At 44.4% G+C, this 17,809-nt stretch overlaps 1 long non-coding RNA gene across 1 annotated transcript in view; it reads right to left on the bottom strand.

Moving 5' to 3' along the window:
* LOC138565955 (uncharacterized) overlaps positions 1-3,698 on the bottom strand; it is a 197,392-nt gene extending 193,694 nt beyond the window's left edge. Inside the window, exon 1 of the long non-coding RNA XR_011301736.1 lies at positions 3,686-3,698. This is a non-coding gene — a long non-coding RNA (uncharacterized lncRNA). The remainder of the gene's footprint in view (positions 1-3,685) is intronic.
* Between the last annotated feature and the right edge of the window lie 14,111 nt (positions 3,699-17,809).

Below are 17,809 nucleotides of genomic sequence, written 5' to 3' on the forward strand. Positions count from 1 at the left end.
GATGACTTTCTTCAGAGTTGGTAGCGGGGCAGGAACTATGCGCCCCTTCTCTTCATGATGATGGCAAGGACCCTAGTGAAGGTGACGGGAGATCGAGAGAACGGGAGATCGAGCAGTCCTAGTTCTAGTGGGCACTTTCTGGACATTTCAAGTCTGCATCCAACTCTACTGGACCAACTACTTTCCAGTACGACTACCTCAGTGTCCTCTTCTTCTGAGGAATCACCTACATCTCCAACATCCATTGGTCGGGAGTGGACCACTGACATTCACGGCCTGGAAGTGGTCAGAGCACGATGGGTAATCCCAGGTCTTTCAGGAAAGCACAGAGCTTTATCAGGGACAGCTGCCCTCGTTCACTCTTAGACATTACAGAGCGACACTGGAAGACCAGAGTAGCTGGTGTCTGGAACAGGTAGGATATCTGGTTTCAGCCTCTATATTTAACCGTGCACAGGTTTCTAGTAAAGCTATTAGAGGAAGGAAGAGCGCACAGGAAGGTCAATTTTATCACTCAGCTATTTTATCGGGGCAGGTACAAGTGGATGGAGCGCCTATATAGGAACACCCCTTAGTTTGCAAACTATTGAGAGGATTTTGAATGATGATTCCACTGGGACTGAAGTATTCGCCCTAATGGGACATGAATCTGGTTGTGAATCTCTTCTTGAAGTGGCCAAATAATGAGAACCTCTTTTGAATACCCATGTGTTTTTGGCTATGTGTTGTACATTTGTATGTGTTCCTGGGCTGTGGAGCCTCACCTACTCCATAGGCATCATCTTTTTACTGTGTGTTACACAGCACCTTTAGTGCAGTGACACAGGGTTGTCTTTTTCAGACTTCCCAACTCAGACTCCATTTTCTGGGACTGACTACTGTCTCTCAGAACATGTAAAGTTCCCATTGACATTATTCAGTCTTTTTAAATTCACAGACCCAGTACAACAGAGTACTGGAAAGGTTTAATAGATACCCCTTTTTGTCTGTCTCTCATGGAACATTATTTTGTTTCCCTTTCATTAAGATTTGGTTGGTGGCAGTGGTATCTATAATTTCTTCCTTACCGCAGACTATGAAAATAGCCCTGGTACTGTTTTAGGCTAAGTTTGTAGCTTCGAACTTTAAACCCGCTGAACCCCTTTTATTTTATTTTGGTTCCGGCTGGGTTTATTTGACATTTCTTTTTGTAAAGGTCTTTCTTGTGTTTTACTCTGAGCGCCAATGCAGGTTTGGTTCCTTTGTTTGCCGTCCTTTGGCGGGCTTCTTCTCAGAAGCCCTCATAAGGCGCCTGAATGTCTGAGGGGGACAGGGTGTGAGGGAGGGGTTTGAGACTCCATGTCGCACTCTTTTTGATTTCCTGTGGTGCCTGTCCCACCAGGACAGTCACCCTGCTGTGTGATTGACAGCCAGGCTGTGTGAATGGGGGAAAACTGCATATAAAAGCAGGTCTCTGGGACTTGGAAGGCAGAGTCGCCACTGGATCAAGAGAACTGAAGAGAAGCTGACAGAAGAGGACCTCTACCACGACTGAACCTCCCAGTGAAGCCCTCCTGCGGGTTCGAATCTCCAAACTTCGATGACAGGGAAGATCTGCAAGGAATAGTCTTCCCTTGAGCTGGTGGGACCAACCAGTTCGCCAAACTGCAAGCCAGGCCTCCCTCCTCTGGTCGAATTTGCTGTACAAAGCTACAGTAAACCGGATAGCCAGGAGGACCGGACCCTGCTTGGGTTTTAAGGAGCGCACCTTTTATTCGTCGCTTTGCTCTGCTGCTGGTTTCTTCCCTGGGCAGTTCAGGTCCCTCCAGTCTTCCTCCTTCTTGTCAGTCCGACAGTCGCTTCAGGAACCGTGAGCCTGCAGGATCTGCCAGGAACGTCTGCCTCTGCATTCTTTTGCTCTAAAGGTACTGTGCTAACCCAGTTTTATGTTCCGTCCGACCGCGGTGAAAGTGTTTGAAATCTTTTGCCAATCCGAGGGCTTGTCCTTCTCTACTCTTTAAAGTAACTTTTCTTTAGACCAACTTCGTTTCAAACTCTTGCAAAGACTTAACCACAAACTGAACTGTGTGATCCTCTACAAAGACTCTGGTCCATTGACTTTGGTTCAGGCCCCTTGATTTGCTTTCCTCACCGTAGTTGCCTTTTCTAGATTGCCCTGCTTACTTACTTGTTGGTGCTGATTCATTGTGAATAACCGTGTCTTTCCCTCCCTTTTGAATTACTGGAGTGCCATTTTGCTCACACTTCATTTTGAGTTTAACTTGTCCAGAATCTATTGGGTGGTGTGTAGTGTATTAAGAGTGTGATTTTCTGCTGCTTTGCTTTAGTGATCTGTTTTACAATTGATGTATAAATAAATGTATAATATTTTACTCAGAAACCTTGATTCAGTGTTTGTTTGAACCATAGTAATTGCTGTCCTTTGTGTAACTTCTGATACTGCTCACTTGCTCTTGAGATAAGTCTGGCTGCTCAGCCATCGCTACCACTTTACTGTGTAGTACAGGCTTGTACCAAAGGTGAATTTGTATTCACACTTGTAGCCTTAATTGTGTGTGGTGTTCCCAAAGGGTATTGCATATGATTCTGCCTAATACCGCTATTGAGGTAGGTGACTACCCTTCTTTATTATAACTATAATTATTATTGTTCTTTCATAATGTGCTTAATAACATTGAGTGGTTTCTAAGCACGGGATCGGGAATCAAACCTGTTTTGCACTGCATTGTCTTACTTTCAAGAGGAACGCGTTGCCCCTGAGCAATCCTTCCTCGCCTTTGTTTGAAATCCTGTCGAAGGGTGTTAGGCTTACAATCTCTAGAGCTAGCCGGGAAGCAATATTCCCCTTAAAGGGTCGACTTTCTAATTTCTAGGAGGACAAAGTGCTGTTCAAGGTCAAGCTCACATCCCAGCTTCCCAGGGTGTCCTAAGCTGTGGTTGTTGAGATGTCTAAAGACTTGTAAGGAGGCTACTGCAGAGTCTAGAAGAGATCTAGGGGGTCAATTGCTCATCAAAGTAAAAAAGTTGCATAGGCCAGTGTCTTTCCCGAACCTGGCTAGGTGTGTGTGCAGTATCAGGTCATATTTTCACCAGCAAAAATATCGCCGAACATATGGTCATCGGGAACGGCCATAGGCGATATTTTTGGTGGCAAAAATATTAGGTGGGGGGTTGCGGGGGTGTCCCCCGCACATAGAAAAATGATGCGGGGTTGCGGGGGTGTCCCCTGCAGGGTCCATGTGTCATTTTCACCACATAAATATGGCGATATTTTTGTATCGCGATATTTTTGCGGCGAAAATGTCACATGGAACCGTGTGTGCTAGGTTTTGCTTGAACCATTGTGTTAACTGCCTAGAGCGTAACTGGAAACTCTCATGTGCCATTAACACAGGGATATAAGAGGCAGGATAGCAGATGAAAAACAGTAGATCCCCCGCCCCCATCCCTAACAGTCTCTAGTAGGGTCATACAGATGTATCATAGACGCTGGGGCCTTGTAAAGGCTAGGACCCTGCAGAGGCTGAGACACCCCTTCCCAGGTAAAGGTGACAAGGGCTTCCCTCCATTAAAACACACCTATTCCAAAGCTTTCCTTCCTAAACATGTGCTTGACAAAATGCAGAGACATGAAGCTAATGTTCTCATCACAACCTTGAAAGGGTTAATGAAACTGGCAACTTACCAGGGAGGGGAGCTGCAATTAGAAGAGGAGAGACACGGGTTAGTCTTTCTCTGTATAGTGTTTTGGGCACCGCTCTACCAGCAGCTCATTCAGATTTTGAAACTTAAACTTTTGAAACTCATTTATTTTTTGAAGCTTCATTTTTTATTGGTGTAACACACTACGGATTTTACACAATTGTAACATATTATAAAACACTGAGCAATATAATGACTCCAACCATAGACTTCAACATTTCTCCGGCAATGACTTTCAGAAAGGGTTGCAATGCTTTCCTTTTTTGTGTTAAAGAACACATTGGAGAGGGCAACAGACAAAGAAGGACACAAACACATGCCAACTATCACATATGCTGCTCATTAATGGAGCCCAAGACCTCATCATACTTAGACACATATCTACATTATTTTATTTGTATGTATTGGGTATTTATAATGGGGTGGGGGAACAGGGAGGTCAAAGATAAAACGATCCTAGGTGGCCCTGTGAGATTCAGAACATGCAAGTGCAGTAAGCGAAGTGCAGGGTGGAGCGGGGAAGTGCTTGTCAGGGTGGAAGGCCCAGTGAGAAAAAAACGAGTGCCAGGGGAGGCTGGGATGTGTTTCCACATCTCATACCTCATCCAACCTTCCCAATGAAACTGTCTAGTCACAACCTGCATCCCTGTCATCTGTGATAAAGTATTGGTCACGGTTGGAACCCTTAGTGAAAAGTCTCTCTTCTAACTAAAGCAATAAATCAGAACCGTGGCAGCAGGCAGTGGGAATTGCTTCTTGGAACCCCTGCGGGTACTATCGTTTATTTTCTTGGATGAATTCTTCCACTTTTCCCACATGCCTTTACAAGGAACAATGATGTTATAGCCATTACATATAAATGGATATTCCTCTTATTGCATGCAAGCTAATGCCGGCAGCTCTGGGAGGCCTTCTGGAGGACTTGCAGTTCTTGTTGATAATTATATGAGGGCTTCTTCCAGGGTGATAAAAGCCACTGAGGGCATATTGGCTATTGACTCGATGATTCCGGGTGACAAGTCGGTGTCTTACTTAATAATATGTATCTACTGTAATCTTGCTGGACATTGTCTAGATCATATGTTGGCAACCCTAGATATGTTTCTTGAAGACGCTATTCTTCATAACTCAGAATACAGACTTATATTTGGGGGAGACTCTGTAATTCTAGGATAGGTGACCTAGGCTCCAGGACTTCTAGGGGTGCCTCTTCCCTCGCCGGTAGAAGAGGCAACAGATGGATTTCTTTCTTTTCCCAATTTTTCCCAATGGGATATCAGTTTTGCAAGCATCGATTTAGGCAACCATACATTTACATGGCATCGGGTGACTTTAACATCGTACATAGATTACTTTGCAGTGTCTGCAAACTTGTTTAATCTGTGTGACCCGGTATCTGCCATCTTGCCAGCCTATGGTGAGCAGTTCATCATTTCTATGTGCTTTAACGCAGTGAGTCAAGTTCATGAAACTGTCTCTAATGCCTCCTTTATAGAGGTAGATCGCCCATTGGTTCCCGTTCAGTTATGTTTACTTGCCAAATTGACCAGAAAATACTCCATGAATCCCAAACGTCACACCCACGCATTTAACATAGAAGTGGGGTTACTCAAACCTCAAAGAAACAGGCAAATGAGAGAATTAAAGTTGCTCAACCTATCGAGTGATATCTATGCACAAAATAAAAAAAGTGTCATCACTTCTAGATCAATAAGATGAAATCTATCAAACAACTCATAACAGATAATCACAACATTCTCTCCCATGCCTGCCTTAATAATCAGAGATTGGTGCGGGCAACCATGAGAAATACTTCTTCCTCTGACCACTGGCATCTCCGATCTATGCGGAAATATGAACCGCTTATATTGCTGAAAAATTCAAAATGCTGTCATGCCAGAGTCATGTGGAGTTCCAAAGGTATCATGAAATAAAATGGGGTCCCTGTATGTGGACAGAGGCTGATGGAGAATGGGCAATTTACAGATTAAATCACTCCAAACCTCCAGGGCCAGACGGCATCCCGGCACGTGTAATCAAACATGACCCCCAATTGTCGGCATCCATCCTGAAAATCAAATTCAATAACATATTTAAAAGTAACCAGTTGCCAGAATCATAGCTTGTAGCAATCATCATTCCGATCTTTAAAAAGGGAAACCCGGCCGATCCAGGGAACTTTCAGCCATTACCCTCTTAGATGTGTCAGCAAAGGTTTTTCCCATTCTGAGTCTAAGAGAAATGGATATATATATAAATAAAACACCATAACATCTTATTGCGTTTCAGGTTGGGTTCCGGAAATATTTGGAAACAGCCTTGAATGCCACAATAGTAACTCACATACTTGCGAGGATCAAACATCGTAACACTGTACCGCATGCATGGCGTCTCTAGACATGTTGGCAGCCTTCAACTGCGTAATCCATAACACGCTATGGAACAAACTGGTTGGATGTGGAATTCCATCTCAGCTAATCCATTTAGTATCCAAGTTGCATACAAATACTAGTTACCGAGTTAGAATGAATGAATACGGTGTGACCACTAAGTCTATTCCAACGTTTGTGGGAGTTAAGCAAGGCTGCAATCTTGCCTCCACCTTATTCAGCCTCTATCTATGCGACTTGGATGGCTTATGGCTGCATGGTTAGCGTTCCAGTGAAACTGGGCAATCTTCAGCTGCATATTCTCATATTCTCATATTTGATAGAACACCGTTTTTGGTCTTCTGGCTATACTCCAACACTTCAGGTGGCTGCGCTTAGAGACGAGAGAGAAGGCTTGTATTGGGGTCTTTTCACCTACGGGTTTGCACTTGCTGGCTCCTTCCGACTTGACCCCATACCGTTTAAGACTCGAAGAATTGGAATATTCCCCATCCTCATCCACTATAGAGTCCATTGCGGCTATGATTGGAGGGTAAAATATTCCACATTCCAAGATGTAAAATTACTTGCATCACCAGTCCTGCTTGGGTGGCGGATCGAAACAAATATATTTTTCGGCACCATTTCTGGAATAACTTAGGGTCAACGTCTTTCACAGACCTCCAGATCTACAATCAAAGCCCTGATGAATTGTACAAAGTTTTACCTGTGAGAACTACTGGGCACTTAGCACTTTTTTGCATCTAGCACTTGTTTTCTTTATTTCATTGTTAACAATTTGGCACTTAGTACTTGGTTGCATTTAGCACTTTATCCAATTGTTAACTATTCGCTCTCTCCACAGCATTTCCACTATTTGAATGAAATTCAAAATGAGATAGTGATGCTTTACCTTGAGTAATACGAGGTTACGAATTGTGGCAATTACACTGCTATTGAATGGTTTGAGGCATTAGATTTGACGAGTATTTTATATTAAAATTAATTCATCTATTTTATTGTTGATTTGATGTTTATATATTATGCAATTCTATAATTGTGATAAATTAAAAACGAAAATGTGAATATTTATGACTGGGCTCCCCTTCTTTTCCTCGCCTCTATCTCCATAATTGAGTACTTAAATTATTACAGTACTCCTCCATGTGAACTCCCTTTTTCCCTTTGGGATCTTTTTGTGTTACTTTGTTGTTCCCCAGTTCCATGGTATAGGGGTTACCCATCCGGTGTGATGTTATACTCCAACTCTTGGCTGAACATGCAAGATATTTGGGATATGGTCTATGTGACTCCACGTCGGGCAACATGTGGAGGCTCCCTTTGAATCAGAAAGCAAATTCTCTCCCTTCGCACATGAAAGTCATTTATAGAAAATATAGCAGATTTCCTATTAGTCCTATGATGGATTTTTATGTTTTAAAGGTAGAGGCCATCCTCCTATATGGACTGGACGTGTGTCTCATTAACAGGACGATGCTCGTGACCAGATCCAGGGCTGTATTTGGAAGAAGACGTTAATACTTGCGCCCTCCCTCCCCAACTCTACTTTGTGTCATGAACTGGGTCTCGTGACTCTCTCTGCCAGATATAGCTGGAGACTCTTGGCTCTGCCCCCAAACTCTCTGTACAAAGACTTGCATGCTACGCTCAAAGCAGCTCCGCCAGCTTCCATCTGGAAATTTGGCAATAAAATGAAGAATTTATTGAACCTGATTGATGCTAACACTCAGGATTTGATCATGAGGCGTGACTATGTAAAAGAAAAATGGTATTAACACAATTGGTGTTGCACTATAGATCGCATCAGCACATACTCGAGTTACAAAGAATATTGCCTAGTCATGGCCTATCGCACTCGCTCTCCCTGCGAGAAGGCCCGCAATACTTATTTCAGATTTAAACTCAATCAATTCTCGACCAACGAAAGAACAAAGAATTGGCCCTCGACTGGGGAAGGTCGTATGAATGGTTCATGTGATTCTGTGTATGTTCCACGCAGACAGAAAGCCTTAAACATGAGTTATATTTTTCCCTTATTTTGAAACAATAAGAGTTGTAGCTGTTGGCGCACGCAATATTGGAAACACTGTATTCCCGAGGGAATGGCTATGGAACAGGTGCATGTGGGGAGCCAACACTTCATTGATTCTGTCTTTCACAAGATTGTAGTCACAGCTAGGCTGCAAACACAGCATTAGGCATTATGCAAGTGTCATCCTTATATACAGGCTGACATCACACTGGGGACCTATCTCAGAACCTTGGATAAAAGGAGTTATTTATGCTAATGTATTGAATTAAATCATCTTGAAGACACCATGACAGTTCATTACTCTGTGAAGTTGCACCGTTGTTGTTTTAAATCGTGGTTGACCCGCCTAAAACATTTTATATTTAAAAAAAGTATAGCTTGTAAGTGATTTACACTCTAATTATTTTTTGCACGTAAGCTGTTTGACCAGGCAACTCTGACATGTTTACATGTTTACAACATGTATTTGATGTGTAATCCTATATCTGTGAACTTTGTGCGGCTGCCGAAGGCCTTTCATGTATTGTGTGTATTTTAACAAAATGTTGGCGATTCTATTTTCTTGTAATAATGGATGAAGTTTGATGTTGTAAAAGTTGGTTTACAAACAAATACACAATGAAAAATAAAATAGAAAGTAGATGCCCCCCCAGACCCTCACAGTCTCTAGTAGGGCCACAGAGACGTATCATAGCCGCTGGGGCCCTGTAAAGCCTAGGACCCTGCAGAGGCTGAGACACCCCTTCCCAGGTAAAGGTGACACAGGCTTCCCTGCATTAAACACACTTATTCCAAAGCTGCCCTTCCTCCTGGTCAAAGGTCTTTAACCCCAATATGAAAGCACCTTGAAGCACTGGATATTACGGACATGCGATTGAGAAAATGCAGAGACATGAAGCTAATGTTCTCATCACAACCTTGAAAGGGTTAATGAAACTGGCACTTAACACCGGTATTGCCTAAGGGAGCTGCAATTAGAAGAGGAGAGACACGGGTTAGTCTTTCTCTGTATGGTTTGGGCACCGCTCTACCAGCAGCTCATTCCAATTTAGAAACTTAAACCTTTAAAACTCATTTATTTTTTGAAGCTTCATTTTTTATTGGTGTAACACACTACATATATTACACACGAGTAACATATTATAAAACACTCTGCAATTACAGCTGCATGTACAATGTAATGACTCCAATCGTAGATGCACCACCGACCCTGAGCCATACGGGTGCCGAGAAACATACAAAGTATAGACAGCAACAAATACATGGGACATATAGGGACCGGTTAGGATTGAATCATCCCTAGGTCAAACCAAATAACTATCTAAACAGGAATGTCCTTAACTTTTTTCGAAAGACTGCAGTAGAGCATATTTCCCTGAGGTCCGGTGGAATTGCAAATCAGGCTCTCGGCAGCCAATGAAAAATCGTCATTTTTTGCCACTCACCATTAATTCTGTTTGTTCCTTGTTCAAGGCTAGACCATTGTTTATCATCCAGTCTTGAATGAGGTCGTAGATGTTATTGGTCGTTTTTTCATCATCTTGATGAACACCAGATAGTGGGATGACACGTTGAGTGTCATCTGCATAATTCATAAAGCCGACCCCATGTTCTTCCAATAAATGGATAAAGGGTACTGTGAAGTTGTTGTATAGGGCTGGCGATAAGCCAGCACCCTGGGTCTCGCCATATGCCAATAAAGTGGGTTGTGCTTCGGCATCCTACTGCATACACTGCACCAACAATTACTCAGAAAAGAGCCTATCCATAGGGCAGTGTTCTCTGAAAAAAATGCCACATCTCTTAACCTGGCAACCATCAGCTGATGGTCCACCAGGTCAAAGGCAGCGGACAAGTCCAGAAACATGATCATTGCATCCTGCCCCCTTTCCATAATCCGTAGAAGCCTAGACTTGAGATCAGTCATGGCCATCTCTGTCCCATAGCCTTGTCTGAAGCTGGACTTCCATTTATTGAAGATGCCCTGATCATTCAAAAGGGTCACAACTTGTGTATATGATCCAAATCAAAATAATGTACTGGTTATGAGCCGATAATTACGCGGCATTGTGTGGCACAGGACTGGTTTCTTTTAAAGAGAATGTGCCAACCATTCTCTTTTGAGAATGGTTAGCACGGAGTTGTCTTTAAATGATGCATTTACAAACTTGCAAAGTGAATTTATGAACATGGGGGTGTATGCTTTTATTACCATAGCTAGACCTAAATCCCCCTGCACCTGGCGGGTGTAAGTTAATCCATGAGCAGAGCCAGGTCATTTTCTGTGATAGACCTGACATTGAATTGTTCTTTTATCATCTTGGCCATGCAGATAGCTGCCCCTGGAGGATCTCCAATGGATGCATTTGTTTCTTGTCTTTAATTTGCCTGAGCCTCCCTAGCATAGCATTCTGGATGGAAGTGCACCAGTTGTGGTCTTTATTAATGATATCAGGCTTACTAGAGCCAGAATACTCTAACTCTTTCAACATTTTCAAGAGTTCCTTAGTTTTGAATTGCGCTTCAGCAATTCTACCACCAAAGAACTTTATTTGCAGCTATGACAGCTTCTTTAAACTTTTCTGCAGCCTTTTTATAGTTCTCCTCTTCCTGGGCATCCTGACAGGATTTCAGGTGTAGAAGCACTTCGTTTTACTAGCCTTAAATTTTTGCAGCTCCATGGAGTACCAACAATGTCCCCTTCTCTCCATTATCTGCTTGGTTATGAGGGGGAGCTGACATATTAGTGGCCTCCGTTAGGGTTTGCTGATAGGTGCATGCAATGTCATCCACCATGACAAGCTTAGACGTCTTCTCAGCCAATAATAATAACCACAGCTTCATTGCTTCAGGGGTGAGTTGGTTAAGATTCCTCAGAGTAACTGTTACTTTCTTAATCTCGGCAGGGAGGCCATTCCAGAGGGAGGCACTTGCAGAGGAGAGAGATCTACACCCCACTCTCTGAGCGTCTAATCTGCAGTGAGTTAGAGCTAGGCGACTGAAGGGATCTAGCAGGGATGTATTTAGGGAGAACGAGTTGGATGTAGAGGGGTCCCAGGCCAGAGAATGCCTTATGTATGATGCAGAGGTTCTTGAACTTGATCCTTGCAGCAACCAGGAGCCAGAGGGGAGATTTTAGCACTGGAGAGATGCGGTCATTGGACTTCAGGCCAAGGATAGGTCTTGCAGTCCAATTTTGGATTCGTTGAAGGCGAAGGGAGGAGTTAGGCAGATGAAGGAAGATGCTGTTACAGTAGTCCAGCCTGGAGTGGACCATCACTCTGGAGACATTGAGTTTCTGGGCGAAGGTGAGGAAAGGGAGAATGCCTCTGAGGAGGTCCAACAGAAAATTGGCCTTCTTGGCGAGGTCTGTGATGTGGGAAGAGAAGGAAAGAGAGGAGTCGAACATGACACTGAGCTTTCTTCCTCACAGAAGGGTGAGGGGAGGCGGCCCATGGAGGGTGGCCAGAGTGTGCGAGGGAAGGAGGTAGCAAGGGGTCCCAATGAGAAGGATCTCTGTCTTACTGGAAATAAGGCAGAGATTGTTAGCAGAGCACCATGACTGAATAGCAGACAGGCAGTCAGGAATGAGAGAGGAAGAGGATGAGGCAGAGGAGGGAAGCTTGAAGGAGAGCTGCATGTCATCCGTTTAACACTGGAAGTTGGGAGAGAAGGTGGAGATCAAGTGGGCTAGAGGAGCCAGGAAGATGTTGAATAGCCAAGGCAAGAGGATAGAATCCTGAGAATTCGCAGGTGGAGAGGCAGATGATGGAGGGGAAAAGGGCCAGTTGAACCTGGGAAGGTCGGTCCAAGAGGAAGAATGTTGTTCCATGAGGAAGGTCAACCAGTCCAGAGCCAGGTCCATGATGCCAAAGTTACCAAAGAGCCGATGAATCAGGTTTTCATGATTTACTGTATCAAAGGCAGAGGAAAGGTCAAGAAGGATGAGAACGGAAGGACAGCTGTAATCACGATTAGAGATTAAGTCTTCACAGGTGTTCAGGAGAGCGGTTTCCATGCCTCTCGCAGCTCTGAAGCTAGACTGGTGATCATGTAGACAACCAACAGATTCAGTGTGGTGGATATGCTGGGTGTTGGCCAGCTTCTCCAAGAGTTTGCCCAGGAAGGGGGTGATTGAGGGCGGTAGTTTGCCAGAAAGGAAGGGTCGTCAGAAGGCTTTTTGAAGGGAGGGTGCACAAGGGAGGGCTTGAGGAGTGAGGGGAAGTATCCAGTGGCAAAGGAGTTATTGCAGAAATCAGCCAAGGCTGGAGCAAGGGAGACAATTTTGTCCTTGATAGTTCTGGAGGCGTATGGGAGCACCATTTTGGATGAAAACTTCATAGAGTGGACTTGTCTAGAAGCCTTATCAGGTGTTATGGGAGAAAAAGAGAGGAAAAGGAGAGTAGAGGAGAGCGGGGGGCAAAGTAGGCCTGAGAGTGGGTACGGGAGAAGTGTGAGGAGTAGAGGAGTGTGAGGGCAAGATGTCCTGAGATTTAGAAATGAAGTGAGAGGCCAGAAAGTGCAGAGTGCCTTAAGGAACATTTTCCCCTTTTGCATGTAGCTCGAGAAGTCTAGTGTAAGATTCAGGCACCTGTTTCCAGTCCTTCAGACTTTCCATATTTATTTTTTAGTGCTCAGTGCACCCCTGGCAATAGCAGTATGGCTCACTAACCCGTGTCCAGTGGATTTCAAAGACTATCTTCAGTTAAATACACTTATTTCATTAGAATTGACCATCTCCGTGTTTTAGCAGTCATAGGATCCAAAAGTCAGTTGTCCCCATTGGAATGTTATTGTCGAATATGCAAAAATTGAGAAATTAAAGAGACAGCTAAGCATTTGTTGACTGAATGTCCCATCATGACAAAAATCTACCAGATTCACTATGGCAGATATTTGCATGATTTTGAATTTATAAGCAAGATTATTTTTTGTTTTCGTCGTGTTAATTCAAAAATATTAGGATCCTGATGTCAATATATAATGTCTGGCTGGTGATAGAAAAGCTCTTGGGAATATCGATATAAGAAGATCGAATACTACTCTATTTGGCTCTGCGCAGGATCTGGTTGAGGTTGTGATTCTGTCGTGACTGCGGTTAATTGTACATTATGCTGCATCGAAAGATTATACTGTGTTTAAAATTTAAATTCAATTACTCAATGGTTATGAACAATGACCGTGGCAATTAAAGTTGTTCCTGGATGGCACTCATGTGATGCGAGGACTTTGTTAATGTACTAATATGAAGCCTGGCTTTTTCTTCTTTTTTTTTCTTTGTTTTAAATATTTTATATTTTAGGATCCAGTTTTCATTATTTGTATTTGTACTATATTTAGCTAAATGAATTACGATTAGGATTATGATGTGTATAAAATTATATGTAAAGTTTATTTATAAACTGTATCACATGAAATACATTATTATAAATACAATTAAAGGTGAGGTTCCATCTACTCTCAGAGATTATCTTCCACCAGAGGATCTCATTCATACTCGATGCTCGGGGCATTGACAATTCTCCCACATCCTGCAGCACCCCCCTCACTGGGAACCCCCTCACTATATTCTCTTGCAACATGCAATGTGCCACCACTATTCTAATATACCCAACCCCGGTGCCCCCGGAATCTCACCTACTGTCACCCCCGAGAATGCTTATAGATGAAACCCGGATTTACAGTTGCACAAACACTCGACATCCATAAACGTCTTCGTGTCTGTCTGCCAGAAATTCAGAGGGAGACCCCTGCAAACCCCAACATACTCTACAGCTTTCAAATACCTAAACCCAACTACAAGCTACATTTGCAGTGAAATGTGATATAAAATAAAATTAAAAACAAATTAGCCTTGAACAAACTGGCCTGCAAGGAAATGGGCCAATTGCAAGAAATCAGGCACCACCTCATGTGATTTGCAGAAAGTTATTGATTTTGGGCTTCCTTCACTGGGGTCAGAAGCCAGAATGATTGGCTTGCCAGAGATTGTGAGATTCACTGAAATGCATGGACTCTATGTCAAGACCGGAGGCGAGCAATATGCTTCTCTTCCTTATCTATTTGGTCAAGCAGCCGTGTGAAAATGCTGAAAACAACATGATAATCACCCTAAATTAACTTCCCAAACAACCCAGGCACATGTAGTGCCAGTGAAATCTCAGTAATACACGTGACTTTCAATACCAAGCACAGGTCTCCTTTCCAGTCCTTACATCGAATGGTCACCTTCTTTGCCCTCTTTCTTCGCTGCTCAAGCAGTTATCTTCCATTTCTATTTTTTATATGAGCGCAAACTTAGCACGAGGCGTTGTCAGGGACCGCTGGCGACGAGGTGTGCAGATGCTGGGGTGGTCCTTAACTCTCAGCTTTTTTCTGGTAGCTTTCCCAGGGCTGCGCAACCCAGAGACATGGAGACACCGCTCTCTGGTTAAGTGGCATGGTCGGGCAGTGCTCATCGCCCCCCCCCCCGCCAGACCTCCATACATGGTCGGACGAGAGTGCATCCGGACTCTGGATTTGCCGCAGCAACAGCGGCAAGCGGAGCTGGGCCATCAGAGCAAAGCGGCTAGAAAGCAGGCTTTTGCTCTGGTGAATTTGCACCACTATGTGGTGCTATGGTGACCCAATCCCCCGTCACATCTTCCTGCCTGGAAGCTGGAGGATACCGCATCAGAGGGAACACCCGCATGGGAAGCTGACTTCAGGGGCATGAAAACCAGGACCCAGATGACTGCCGTTTGTTGCACTGATGCCTGGGAACACGCGGATTAGCTTCCTGCACATTTTCAGTGTGAGTGAGGGAGCGTTAGCAGAATGAATATGAAAGAGGAGCAGAGGCACAAGGAAATAAGCCTGGTGGAGAGTTTATAAAGAGTCTTGGGTAACTTACTGGAAAACACCATAAAGATGGGGGTGGCCGAGATGCTGCTCTCAATCCAGCAACGACTGGATGATATTGAGGCCCATTGCAGGGACAACTGTCCAGCCGGGCAGGTGAGAAGAGGAGAGATGATAATGGGATGTGTGTGCCCGCCCACAGGAAGACAAGGCCCTCACCGACCCCAGGGCGTTAGCAGGGGATCAGCTAATCAGATGTAGGATGCCTTGTCACGTTTTATAGAGGACTTTCTGCACAGCCTGCGCAGGATCCTGCTGCCTGAAAGTAGTAGAAAAAGGGGATGGGACAGAAGAAGAGAAAGGCGAGCAGGAAGTGGAAAGGGTACAAATCAGAGAACCCCAGTGAAGTAACCAAAAAAGAGTTCCCTAACCCGCCACAGCAGAGGTGTAGCTCAACGCAAGGGTGGCGAGATGAGGAGGAAATGGTCCGCTCAGTACCTCAGTAGCTCCAAAGGATGAATTCAAGCCTACTTGGACGACATGATCTTCATGTCCCAGAACAAAGCAGTGTTGGGAGCACAGGAAAAAGATGGAAGTGGTGGGCCTCCTGCTGGATCTAGGTTATTTAGAGATCTGGGAAGCATCAGAGGTGAAACCCGTTCATTTGATAGACTTGTTTGGTTTCCAGATACATTCTATCAGGGGCGTGCTCAAGCTCACAGCAGAGAAGGTGAGACCGATAAGAAGGAAGATCCGGCTCTCTTACGCAAGGAACGTTTAACACTCAGACTCAGAGAGCTAGCGAGATTTATAGGCCTGCTATCTGTGCCCTTTCATGCAGTGTTCCATGGGCCCCTTAAGTACAGGGACCTACAGATGTTGAAGAACAGGCATCACAGCAAGGGAGTGTCCTACTTGCAAAAGGTCACACTCTCAGAGAAAGCTCAAGTAGAATTGCAGTGGTCGCTTGCCCACATGGAAGCCTGAAATGTCTGGGCCATTATTGGGGCAATCCTGGACTTTATTATTAAATCAGATGCCAATAGGTCAGGGTTGAGAGCCAGTGTGGAAGCTTGTCCATGGGCAGCCAGTGGACGCCAGGAGAACTTCACATGTATATTAACTGCTTATTGCACTTGGTGGGGTAATTCACCATTCGCTCGCTAGCCAAGGACAAAGTAAACTGTTGTACTCTCCTACGGGTGGATAAAGTGTTGGCAGTCTGATACATCAACCACCTAGGAGGGACGTGGTCCAAGCTATTAGCCGATCTTGTAAAAGATTTCTGACACTGCTGTCTGCAGAGGTAGATTGCAGTTATGGTAGGATGCATTCCTGGACTGTCCAATGTAGAGGGAAAATGTTCTTTATATCTGGTGGAAAGCAGCAGTTGGAAACTGAACAATGAGGTTTTTCAGAAGTTGAATGACAAGTGGGGCCCACACTTGAAATAGACCTAACAGGATCAACAAGCAGTTACCACAGTTCTTCAGTTGGATGCTGGATCCATCAGCCCTTGCTTTGGATGACTTTCTTCAGCGTTGGGAGCAGGGACGGACTATGCCCCCCTTCTCTTCATGATGATGGCAAGGACCCTAGTGAAGGTGACGGGAGATCGAGAGAACGGGAGATCGAGCAGTCCTAGTTCTAGTGGGCACTTTCTGGACATTTCAAGTCTGCATCCAACTCTACTGGACCAACTACTTTCCAGTACGACTACCTCGGTGTCCTCTTCTTCTGAGGAATCACCTACATCTCCAACATCCATTGGTCGGGAGTGGACCACTGACATTCACGGCCTGGAAGTGGTCAGAGCACGATGGGTAATCCCAGGTCTTTCAGGAAAGCACAGAGCTTTATCAGGGACAGCTGCCCTCGTTCACTCTTAGACATTACAGAGCGACACTGGAAGACCAGAGTAGCTGGTGTCTGGAACAGGTAGGATATCTGGTTTCAGCCTCTATATTTAACCGTGCACAGGTTTCTAGTAAAGCTATTAGAGGAAGGAAGAGCGCACAGGAAGGTCAATTTTATCACTCAGCTATTTTATCGGGGCAGGTACAAGTGGATGGATCGCCTATATAGGAACAGCCCTTAGTTTGCAAACTATTGAGAGGATTTTGGATGATGATTCCACTGGGACTGAAGTATTCGTCCTAATGGGACATGAATCGTGCTGTGAATCTCTTCTTGAAGTGGCCAAATAATAAGAACCTCTTTTCAATACCGATATTGGGGAAGGTGACTACCCTTCTTTATTATAATTATAATTATTATTGTTCTTTCATAATTTGTTTAATAACAGCAAGTGGTTTCTAAGCACGGGATCGAGTTTCGAACCTGTGTTGCACTGCATTGTCTTGCTTTCAAGAGGAACGCATTGACCCTCAGCAATCCTTCCTCCCCTTTATTTGATAACCTGTTGAAGGGTGTCAGACGCACAATCTCTAGAGCTAGCCTGGGAGACATATTCTCCTTACAGGGTCGACTTTCTGATTTCTAGAAAGACAAAGTGCTGTTCAAGGTCAGTCTCAAATCCCAGCTTCCCAGAGTGTCCTAAGCTGTGGGTGGTGTGATGTCTAAAGACGTGTAAGGAGGTTACTACAGAGTTTAGAAGAGATCTAGGGGGGCAATTTCTCATCGAGGTAACAAAGCTACATAACCCAGTGTCTTTCCCGAACCTGGCTAGGAGGGTCCGCTAGGTTTTGGTGCAAGCATGAATTGACATATCATACTTCAGAGCACACTCTGCTCGAGGAGCGATGGCGTAAAAGGCCTTCAAACTGGGTGCAAGGCGTGAGGATATCATGGAAGCCTGTGACTGGTCTGGTAGTCTATGTTCAGA

The sequence above is a fragment of the Ambystoma mexicanum genome, chromosome 1p, assembly GCF_040938575.1.
Source record: "Ambystoma mexicanum isolate Mex_15411 chromosome 1p, UKY_AmexF1_1, whole genome shotgun sequence".
Classification (NCBI taxonomy): Eukaryota; Metazoa; Chordata; class Amphibia; order Caudata; family Ambystomatidae; genus Ambystoma; species Ambystoma mexicanum.